We start from the raw sequence: 12,573 nt of genomic DNA, 5'->3' as shown, positions 1-12,573 counted from the left end.
CCACAAATGTCATAATCGTCCAACCAAACTTCATAAATAAACAATCTAAATCAAACTCATAAACAAGAACATAAAACTCAAACTTTCTCCCCAAAACAATTTAAACCAATCTCGACCCACCCCCCACAACACATTCAAATTTTATAAACATTCATAAACACATAAAAACTCCAAGTTCAATGACAAAACGAGCAAACAAATAAGCATATGTGATGTTCATTTCAACAAAAAAATAATAATAATAATAATAACAAATATTCTATAATAGTAAATGCAGTAAATGATACACACCCTAAATTATTCTAACTTGAAACGCTTCATTCTCGAAGCGGTCGCACAAAAAATACCAATTTTCTGGTTTATTTTTAAGCCAGCTAGGCAAGTTGGCACGTGCTTACTGAGGATCTCCACAATTCCTGTAATGTCTGTGCAAATCTGCTCTAAATTATTTGAAGGAATTTTGCATTTGATGTTCTATAAAATGGTTAAGTCGTTGATTGGATAGATCAAGTACGAAATGAGGCTACAAAAGAATAAAGGAAGAATTAGCATATATGATGTTCATGACACTTAGTCTACAATTGACTCTAAAAGAATAAGCTTATAACTTACCAACAATTGACTCTTAGCCAATTCTATAAACTCGTTTGGAACCTTAGCAAATGTACGACATCGTACTGGAAATGTAGATCTCACGGCGACACCAATCGCATTACTAAATCATACTAAATGTTGAGAAATCGACTTTTTCTTCCCCTCATTTATCATGATTGTAATTCTGCCATGTTTTTTGACGTATTTTTTCAACTCGATGTTCTGCGAATGCTCGCGTTTCCTCCGAGTGGATGCTGAGCTACTATTGAGGAATAAAAAATTTAAAATAGTTTAGGTTGTATTTCATTTAACAAAATATATTTCAAAATATACTAACCTGAAGTGTCACCCACAGAAGATCCCATGTTGCCTAAATATATCTCCTACTCCTAGAATTCTTCATCAACCTCCTGTTGCCTATTAGGGATTGACATCTTTCTATACAAACACAAAAAAGATAAAACAGTATTAAATTAATATGAAATACGTGTAAACAGAAAAAGAGAATTAAGTAGATACATGATTACTCATCATCGTCATCTAAATCAAATTATTCATCAACACTTAAGTTGTTATTGGGAGATAATTGTTATTCATCATCTTTTATGAAGTCATCATCGCCATGTCGAAATTGGTCTTTCCACAACTATAGGATCAATGTCAACTCTGAATAAAGTAACCTCCTCAATGGTTTCATCGACTTGGACTCCACCGAAAATTTCTAGTAAATCTAGTTGTGCATTTTCAACATCATCCACTTTTGGTACATCCCATATTCGCTTATTTTGGATTACTTGAACAACTTTCCAATTGCTATGTCACCAAGATTGTAACGTAATAAAATGGGCCAATATCAATTAGTGCAACAAGGAAGGGAAAAAAACCATATGCTAGAAACATTAGGTTTAATTTAAAGAACAACAAATGAGACAGATGCTAAATGACAATAAATCAAAGCAATAGTAATCATATTTCAAATTCATGAGAAATTAAACAATGGCTTAAATTCGCAAAATAAGAGAAATGAAATGAAAGGGATGTGAGCGAACCTTTTGAAAGCTTGTAATGAACAACAGATTCACAAGCAATGGAACGATGACGACAAGGAAATAAACGACAAAGGAAATGGAGAAGAGATGCAAAGACAAGAGGTTTTTAGTTTTGGGTTAAATGAAAGGGGGGAAGAAGTGAGCGGCGGCCAACGACGGCACGAAGGAGGAAGGGGAAGGAGGTGGCGGTGAAGAGGGAAGGGGCAGCTTCGAAGAGGGAAGGGGAAGGAAATAGGCGGCAGTGCAAGGGGGAAGGGGAAGGGGAAAGGGCGGCGGCGGCGCAAGGGGGAAGAGGAAGAGGAAGGGGCGGCTAGGGTTCTAAACTTGAGTAATGGAGAAGAAGGGGAAAATGGGTAAGGAGATCTGGTCTTTACCAGATGAGATCTCCTGACGCTGTCCGACGAGCATCGAGAGATCCGTTGGGAGTTCCCGACAATTGAAAGAGGCGACAAGAGTTCATTAGGAACTCCCGACGAACTTATTTAATCGTTAGAAGTTCCTTAGGAACTCCCAATGGGATTCTTTAGTCGTCGGGAGTTCCTTCTTTACGAGTTCATTAGGAACTCCCGATGGGCCTTTACGTCAAGAAACTCTCAACTGTCCATTATGTCGTCGGGAGAGACTCTATCTCCCGATGACCGAGCTCCCAACGACCGATTTATGTGTCAGGGGAGCTCCTTTTTCTTGTGGTGTAATGTCCTGTTAGTATGCATGTAGTAACGTCCTGTTAATAAATGTTGAAAAGTCGGGTCATTACAATAGTTATAAGATTTTTAAACTGAAATTGATAACAAATACTTAAGTATATGCTATCCTATGAAGTCGAAAGGTTCCAAGTTGCCTAATATCAAAGAAGGGATTTTTTAGTAAGTAATATTAATTATCAAATAAGTTTACCACAAAGTAATAGAGAAAATAAAGGAACATGATTTTAAAATATATTATGGACAAACAAGAAGAATAGCTACCACTCTCACTGAAAAATAGCTAATGTTACTTTCTTTGAAAGAAGCCCATTTTTCAGAGAGTAGAATTTTGATTCGATCTCAACCATGTATTGTGGTCACAGTGGGATTTTTCATTAAAAGAAGGAGGTTACTTCTTCGAGAGAATCTTCTCCATATCAGAACTTCAAAGAAAGAGGCTTCTTCTCCTTTTCCTTCTTAAAATTTAGAGATGTAAAATTGTCTAAAAATGTTTTTTTTAAGCATTGTTGTTTTAAATATCCATTTACAAATCTTTCAACTTGGTAAAAAAAATAAATAATAAAATTTCATTTTCATTGATTAGAATAATTCCCAGTAATCAATTCATTTTTCATTATCTAAAAAAGCCTATCTTAGACAATAATAACATTTGAATCTAATCGAATTATTAAAAAGAAGAAGAAAAACTATGATGATAACAAAAAATTAAAACAAAAAATCTTGACCAAAGGGGAGGATGAATACATAGGAGGAGAGAGAAGTTGCATAGTGATACCGAAAGAATCGATGTTGAGTCACTAACTTCTTTTTTCTTAGTCATTTCTATTGAAGATTTCTTCTGATGCAGCAAAATCATAGCAATAAAAGTATATAAAGTAGAAAAATTAGACATTTGATGAACTTAATTGATTTTATTAGTGTCACTTACCTTAAAGATTTTCAAATTTCTGCATTGCAATTTACAATCACCTTTATCTTGTCTCTTCTTTTCTCTGGGGACTTAATCTCCTCCACCTTAATTTTCTCTTTCTGTTTCTTTTCATATGCAGTCTTTGTTGGGATTGGTGTCCTAATTCTCCCAGAGTCTCGTTGTTTTGTAAAGATACATATTGTTCAATGAATAAAACAAGTGTCATTTAATTCTGGCATTTACTCATATCCAATAAACAAAACTTTTTGGTTATCTTATGTGAACTTAAGCATGTATATGTGATATACAAGTAGATCATGAAGGAAATCGAAACTTGAGATTTCCATGAACAGCGAAACAAGACTATTCCAAATTACAATCATGAATGAACAATGCATTTACAATCGACTTCACACAAATGGTTATATAATTACAATGCAGAAATTACAACATGAATATCTACAAATGTAGTAAGGGAAAACTCTACACACATTTGCAGATGCGTCTCCATGCTCCATTGTGCGACCACTCGAACAACAGCGGCTACGAACATTTGATCTACACGATCACAACATCGCAGGAACATTCACGCTCATCCTCAACGATCTCCTCGGTCACGAACTCTTCCGTAATAGCAAACAGACTCCACAACACCACGAACGGCCTCCAGAAAACCTCGACGGTGTCGAGTTGAGTTTGACACCACCAACAAGGCTACCTTGGTATTCTCGATGTGAGAATCCAGAGGGTGGGCTCTGTTTGGACTTGGTATGAGGCAGATGAACGGAGGAAACAACGATCGCATACACGACTGGGCAAGTGGGAGATGGCGGAGACCTATCGTATAGGTCGATGCCCAATCGTTTAGATAAAGCTATACGATCGTCTAGCAAAAGCTATGCGATCATTTAGCTCTATTGTTTAGCTCGGTCTATCGCCTACAGACTCTACACGATCGTTTACCTTAGGCTAGCGATCGTTTAACAAAGCTACACGATCGTTTAGTAAACACTACACGATCGTTTAGCTCGCACCTGCACAATCGTTTAGCTTGCCCAACCGTCGTTTAGTAAATCCGAATTTACTTGACACTTTGTGAGTTTCTTTTGCGTGAGAGAAAACTCAAAAACCTTTTTTCAATCGTTTTGTAAAAACTTCTTTTGAAAATAGGAAACCACTTTCCTTTTAAACTCATGGTTACCATGATCCAATAACCACCCACTACTTTGGTTATTTAAAAGAAAAAGAATTAATTATCTAATAATTAATATTATTATAAACATAAATGATAACCAACTTATCATACTATATTTATAACCTATAGTTTTAATATTTCATCTCATGAAACATATAAACCATAGTTCTTTTTCTATTTCATGGTATTTAATGTAAATCTCATTTACATCAATCCTCCACTAGATGTATCTTATACATCATACTGATTATATCATATATAATCAAAATACCTCTTGTCAATTTGAACATTTCAAATCAACACCAAGAACTGATCCTCAACAGAATCCATGCTACCAAGGGGACCTCATGGACCTGTAGCTCTGAAGCTCCAACAGTACGTGAATAACTGACTAAACTCTTTAGTCACGGGATCCACCATCTGTTAACTGCCAGACACTCCACTAAAGACCGACAGCTGAACTCTCCTTACTACAGATACATTATGTGTCCATCTTAACCAATCAGCAGTTTGACAACCCTTCATAGATCGCTCGTAAGTACAACTGGGTCAGTAATCGTTATGCCCCTGTAGTTACATCTGTCTCTTTAAGTACTACTGATTCCTCTAGTGAACATAATTCATAGTCCTACCATGACTAAGTCTTCTCTTCCAAAGAGAAGTTGTGGCCACTATGTTCAAGCCCCGGAATCAACCCTTAAGGGAGCAACCTCTCTACTTATCCCTGCTTCCAGAAAGAAGTGAATTCCATCTTGTGGATTGAGTTCCCAGCTCCCAGATCAGACAAGTCCCCAAAATGGTAGGTATGTTGAGTTGACAATCTGGCCACTCTCACCTATACTAATCAAAGGACCGCCTTTAAAGGTAGAAGTTCCTAAAACACTCAGGATTGAGGTCGTGTCACCTATGGTCATTTAGGTTAGATGTAAGTCTTTAGTATCAAGGACGTTATATACAGAGTCTAGTCATCTCGTGGTCTAGGTCTTATACAAACTCTTTGTGTAGGACACCCTCATTCCACGTCTCCACATGAATGGTTAGGATCAACCATCTATAGTAGTTTAAAATACTTGAAAACCTCTACAAAGCGGGCCGTATCCGTAGTGTCACCAGGATCAGGTATCTCACCTTAATCCTTATACTACAGACCTATTTAGGTTATCACTTAAGGCATGATCCACTTGTATATCACATATACATGCTTAAGTTCACATATGATAACCAAGGAGCTTTGTTTATTGGATATGAGTAAATGCCATAATTAAATAACATTTATTTATTCATTGAACAATGTGTATCTTTATAAAACAACAAGGCTTCGGGAGAATTAGGACACCAATCCCAACAGATCATGCCTTAAATGATAACCTAAATAGGTCTGTAGTATAAGGATTAAGGTGGGATACCTGATCCTGGTGACACTACGGATACGACCCACTTTGTAGAAGTTTTCAAGTGTTGTAAACTACTACAGATGGTAGATCCTGACCATTCATGTGGAGACGTGCGATCGGGGGTGTCCTATACAAAGAATTTGTATAGAACCTGGACCATGACATGACTAGACTCTGTATATAACGCCATTGATACTAGAGACTGACATCTCACCTAAACGACTATAGGTGACACGACCTCAATCCCGAGTCTTTGGGGAGCTCCTGCCTTTGAGGGCGGTCCTTTGATTAGTATGGGTGAGAGTGTCCAGATTGCCAACTCAACATGCCTACTTTTTTGGGGACTTGTCTGATCTGGGAGTTGGGAACTCAATTCACAAGATGGAATTCACTCATTTCCCGAAGCAGGGATAAGTAGAGAGATTTCTCCCTTAAGGGCTGATTCCGGGGCTTGAACATAGTGGTCACAGATTCTCTTTGGAAGAGAAGACTCAGTCATAGTAGGACTATGACTTATGTTCATTAGAGGAATCAGTGGAACTTAAGGAGACAGATGTAACTACAGGGGCATAACGGTTATTGGCCCAACTGTACTTACGAGCGATCTATGAAGGGTTGTCACACTACTGATTGGTTAAGATGGACACATAATATATCTGTGGTAAGGAGAGTTCAACTGTCGGTCTTTAGTGGAGTGCCTGACAGATAACAAATGGTGGATCTCGTGACTAAAGAGTTTAGTCAGTTATTCACGTACCGTTGGAACTTCGAGCTACAAGTCCATAAGGTCCCCTTGGTAGCTCAATGGATTCAGTTGAGGATCAGTTATTGGTGTTGATTTGAAATGTTCAAATTGACAAGAGGTATTTTGATTATATATGATATAATCGGTTTGATGTATGAGATACATCTAGTAGAGGATTGATGTAAAAGAGATTTACATTAAGTACCATGGAATAGAAAAAGAACTATGGTTTATATGTTTCATGAGATGAAATATTAAAACTATAGGTTAAAATATAGTATGATAAGTCGGTTATCATTTATATTTATAATAATATTAATTATTGGATAATTAATTCTTTTTCTTTAATAACCAAGTGAATGGGTGGTTATTGGATTCATGGTAACCGTGAGTTTAAACGAAAAGTGGTTTTCCTATTTTGAAGATGATTTTACAAACTGGTAAAAGGTTTTAAGATTTCTCTCTCGGCGAAAAAAGGGATCTCAAAGTAGTTATCAAGTAAATATGGATTTACTAAACGACGGTTGGACGAGCTAAATGATCGTGCAGTGGTGAGCTAAACGATCGTACAGTATTTACTAAACGATCGCATAGTTTTGCTAAATGATCGCTTGCCCAAAGTAAACGATCGTGTAGAGTCTGTAGGCGACAGAGTAAGCTAAACGATCGCATAGCTTTTGCTAGAGGATTGCTTAGCTTTATCTAAATGATTGGGCATCGACCTATACGATAGGTCTCTTCCATCTCCCACTTGCCCAGTCGTGTACGCGATCGATGTTTTCTTCCTTCGTCTGCCTCATATCAAGTCCAAACAGAGCCCACCTTCTGGATTCTCACACCGAGAATACCAAGGTCGCCTTGTTGGTGGTGTCAGACTTAACTCAACACCGTCGAGGTTTTTTTAAGGCCGTTCGTGCTGTTGCTGAAGATTCCGTGGCCGAGGTGATCGTTGAGGACAAGCACGAAGAGTTCATGCTGTGTTGCGGTCATGTAGATCGAGCATTTGAGGTTGCTGTTTTTCGAGCGGTTGTGCGCAACGGAGCATGGAGACTCATCTACAAATGTTTGTACAGTTTTCCCTTTGTGCAGTTGTAGTTATTCATGCTGTAATTTCTGTATGAATTGTATAACCGCTTGTTTGAAGTCAATTGTAAATGTATTATTCATTCATGATTGTGGATGCATCCCGGACTCCACTATGGAAGCCGAATATGTAGCGGCTTGTGAAGCAGCTAAGGAGGCTGTTTGGCTGAGGAAGTTCCTTTCAAATTTGGAAGTTGTTCCAAATATGGATTTGCTGACCACACTGTATTGTGATAACAGCAGGGCTGTGGCAAATTCGAATGAGCCTTAGAGTCATGGTCGGGGTAAGCATATAGAATGGAAATATCACCTGATCAGGAAGATTATACATCGGGTGATGTGTTAATCACGAAGATCGCATCGGAGCACAATGTTGCTGATCCCTTTACAAAGGCTCTCATGGCTAAAGTGTTCGAGGGTCACCTGGAGAGTCTGGGTCTACGAGACATGCAGCATCTTGTCTAGGGCAAGTGGGAGATGATACTGGGGTATGTATTAGTTTATTGTATATTGTAGTTTTTTATATTGTATTGTACATTAGTCTCTAGTGATGTAAATTGGTGAACGCAATTATACGATGCATGTCTTAGGTTATGCATTTGTTCTCATGCATCGGTGGTTATGCGTTGGAATGAAATGTATGTGTTGATCTCATATGCAATGACCATGCGTTCCCGTCACAAGTTTTCTTACGCTCTTGCCAAGTATAACGAGAACGCAAGTTTCTCGAGTGATCCGAGGTCGAACTCAGGGACTTGTAACTAAATGGTATGCGGTAATGTGTATGCGGTGGATGAATAAAAGAATGTTGAAGGTGATAAGCTAAGCATTACTCCTACTCCTAACTAGCAGATTAAGCGGTGGAAGTATGATTGAGAGGTAGAGACACGGCAACTGTTAACGCATAGTAAATGCATGAAAAATTAGATGAAAAGGTGAGGATGTCTTCCATGTAAAACTAAGCTTGATCGCAAGCTATGCGATCATGCTATACACACTTGACGTAGACGCATGCGATGTATATGCGATAGTGTCAAGAAGCCTATTTCTAAGCCTCCATATGCCCGCTCACATGCTCTCACACATAAGCGAGATGACCGCATGCCACCATATCCTACTTAAAGGGTGCATGCGCTATGTAGTAGCAAACAAAGCTTATTCCTAAGTTCCTCATTCTTGCTTATGCGATCCAATCACTCTCCTGAGACTTAGATTTGGTTTTTAGACTACTCTCCCAAGTATGCCTAAATGATGAATGATGCGCTCATAAGACAAGGTAATCGCATAAACCTGGTTGACATAAGATTATTTCTATCCTTAGTGAACATTTGTGTACATTACTTAATGCGACCAACCACTTACCCTCCCGGGCAGTTAGTTGCTGCTGATTCTACTCATAGACAAGCATTGCGTCCGCTTATAGACAAATGTTGCTACAACTTCACACTAAGCAAATAAGGTTTTCTCACAACACTCGTGCAACGCACACCTCCTGGTGGTTTGCTACATGCTTCATATTCCTATATCACATGATTAAGTATGCGATACTCTAACAGTCTTACTCAGTGATACAATGAAAGTAAAGGATGCTAAGTAAATGAAGATGGAGATGGAATTGAAGGAAAATAAAGAAATGCATTAATAAAAAAATGTATTAATTCTTTAAGCCAAAATGTAATACAATACAAGGAAAGAAGAGAAATGGAGGGCCAGCTGGAAGTAATGTCTTGCTTCCAGCAGATGTGTGTCAAGGCTGCCGGTGGTGCCATGGATGGGCGGTGGAGTAGACTATCTCGAGCTCTGACTCCGGTGAAGGCTCCGGTCGTCACTCGGAATGATTGAAGGGGATGAAGAACTCTCAAGCTATCTTCTCACGGGTCTGGATCACAAGGATCCACCCGAAGGTAGAAACTTGGATAATTTGAAATTCTGCTCATCGGTTTCTATTTATAGAGCTTGATCGCCGATAACATTTATGGACCTGCTCTGAATCTGACATTCGTGGCGCGATGGCCTTTTCTGAATCTCTGCTACTAACGGTGTGGTAGGTGAAATGTCAACATCATCTTTTTTATAATCCCAATGTATGAGTTCATTCTTGCATTCCACCAACCTTGCATTCATCCCTTCTATTATGGTTATTATCTATAGCCACAATCTCCTTGCAATGACCGCATTCGCTTGACGGCCGCAATTTCTATAAAATGGACGCATGCAGTTATTGGCCGCAACATCCATGCGTCGAATGTATGCATTCGCCTTTGCGATGGAGAGATCCCTGCATGCGGTTGTTTTTGCGATAGCCTAGCTTCCATGCATGCGATCACTTTTTGCGGTTGCTACAAAAATAAACAATTGAACGCATAATAACGTATAAAAGTGGGTTAGCCGAGATTCTTAATGCCGATCGACACAAACTCATTTTCTCATGAATTCCTAACATAATCGCCGCATATTCTACTTAACAGCCCTCATAATTCTAAATAAAAGGCCTATAATGACGTGCATTTCTGCTTGTCATCAGTCTCCCGAGTCATTAGAACAAGTGGAAGATTGTTGGGATTGGTGTCCTAATTCTCCTGGAGTCTCGTTGTTTTGTAAAAATACACATTATTCAATGATAAAACAAGTGTTATTTAATTTTGGCATTTACTCATATCTAATAAACAAAGTTTCTTGGTTATCTTATGTGAACTTAAACACGTATATGTGATATACAAGTGGAAAATGCCTTAAGTGATAACCTTAATAGGTCTGTAGTATAAGGATTAAGGTGGGATACTTGATCTTAGTGACACTACAGATATGGCTCACTTTGTAGAAGTTTACAAGTGTTGTAAACTGCTACATATGGTAGATTCTGACCATTCATGTGGAGACGTGTGAGCGGGGGTGTCCTATATAAAGAGTTTGTATAAGACCTAGACCACGAGATGACTAGACTTTGTATATAACGCCGTTGATACTAGAGACTTACATCTCACCTAAACGACCATAGGTGACACGACCTCAATCTTGAGTATTCATTAGAGGGATCAGTGGTACTTAAGAAGACAGATGTAACTACAGAGGCATAACGGTTATTGGCCCAACTGTACTTACAAGCGATCTGTGAAGGGTTGTCGCACTACTGATTGGTTAAGATGGACACATAATATATCTGTGGTAAGGAGAGTTCAACTATCGGTCATTAGTGGAGTGCCTGGTAGTTAATGGATGGTGGATCCCGTGACTAAAGAGTTTAGTCAGTTATTCACGTACCGTTGGAGCTTTGAGCTACAGGTCCACAAGGTCCCCTTGGTAGCTCAATGGATTTAGTTGAAGATCAGTTCTTGGTGTTGAAGGTATTTTTTTTTCCCCATATTTTGCATCCTTCCCGTTTTTCCACCTTGACTCACCACATTCAGGACATTCAATTGCATCTACATATTCTTTTCTATACAAACAACAATCGTTAGGGCATGCATGAATCTTTTTATATTCGATTCCTAGTGCATCTAAAGTTTTATTTGCTTCATACATTGAATTTGGGAACTCATTGCTAGTGGGTAAAATTTCCTTTAAGGTTTTGAGTAGTTCTGAAAAACTAGTATCACTCCATCCATATCTAACTTTTAAATTATACAATTTGACTAATGTAGACAACTTAGTGTATTTTTTGTACCCTTCGTATAATGGTTTTTCAGCATCATTAAGCAACTTCTCAAATCCATTTGGATCTCTTCAATATTCCTCGTGAGCAACTTCAACCATTTCTTTTAAACTTCTAACATCAGTCTCTTCATACATATGGGTGTCAAACTTAGAAGGTTCTCCACAAAATGATGAGTCAGGAAGTTTTTCCCCATGCCAAAACCAAATTTTATAACTTTCATCAATCCTATTGACATATAAATGATCTCTAATATCCTTGCTACTATGCTTTTCACAATTCCCACATTTCAAACAAGGACAATGAATATAGGAGCTATTTGTATTAGAAAATCTAAATTTTATGAAGTTTTTCACACCCAATTCATAATCTTTGGATAATCTACTCTTATACATCCATGATTTATCCATGATTGTAAATCTAAATTTCTTGTGGTTGGAATGTTGTAGAGCTAGAAAAGATGATAAACAGATGATAAACAATGATCAACTTCAAAAAAACAAGTTGTGGAAAACAAACAAGTTCCCAATACATACAACTTGTCATTTCTAGCTTTACAACATTCCAACCACAAGAAAGTAAGACAAATTAGATAACTTCAAGGAAAATCGGAGAACAAAGACAAGCACATCTAAAAAAATTGAACTCAAGGTGTGCACGTGCTCTAATGTGCTAAATATATATTAATTTCAATAACTAAAAATTGAACCCAAGTTTGGCAAAGCATTACTTAGTTCATAAACCCTAACAAATTAGACACATTGACATATCTAACTTTGGCAAGCATTTAATTAAAGAAAAGTGGCAAGTTCTCTAAAATTAAAGCCTTAACTTTGGCAAAGTGGCAATCCCAATTTTGGCAAGTTCTCTAAAATTCAATCTCATTCAAGAACAATATGAAACAAGAGTTTATTATGAGATTCAAAAATATACATGGGAGATTAAACCCTAACTTTGAAAGTTCAAGCTTCAAACCAAAAAAATCAAGCCCTAACTTTGAAACTTATGCCTCAAACCAAGAAAATCAAGAATTAAACCTAATCTAAACAAGATTAAGCCTAATTTAAACAAGAAAATCAAGATTAAGCCTAATCAAACCAAGAAAATCAAGACTTAAACCCAATCTAAACAAGAAAATCAAGATCAAACCCTAACTTTGAAAGTTCATGCCTCAAATCTACTTACCTTAATGAAGAATCTCTTCAAGATTGAAGGAATAACAAAGATGCATCAAAGAGAAGTGA

At 37.7% G+C, this 12,573-nt stretch overlaps 1 pseudogene; it reads right to left on the bottom strand.

Annotated features, from left to right (window-relative positions):
• Nucleotides 1-1,208: 1,208 nt before the first annotated feature.
• LOC150032348 (uncharacterized) lies at nt 1,209-11,739 on the bottom strand (annotated as a pseudogene).
• Nucleotides 11,740-12,573: the final 834 nt, after the last annotated feature.

This window comes from Benincasa hispida, chromosome 11 (genome assembly GCF_027475165.1).
Source record: "Benincasa hispida cultivar pf3 chromosome 11, pf3_genome.v1.1, whole genome shotgun sequence".
Classification (NCBI taxonomy): Eukaryota; Viridiplantae; Streptophyta; class Magnoliopsida; order Cucurbitales; family Cucurbitaceae; genus Benincasa; species Benincasa hispida.
Note: the sequence above shows the minus strand (reverse complement) of the source record. Positions and strands in the feature narration are given on the sequence as shown.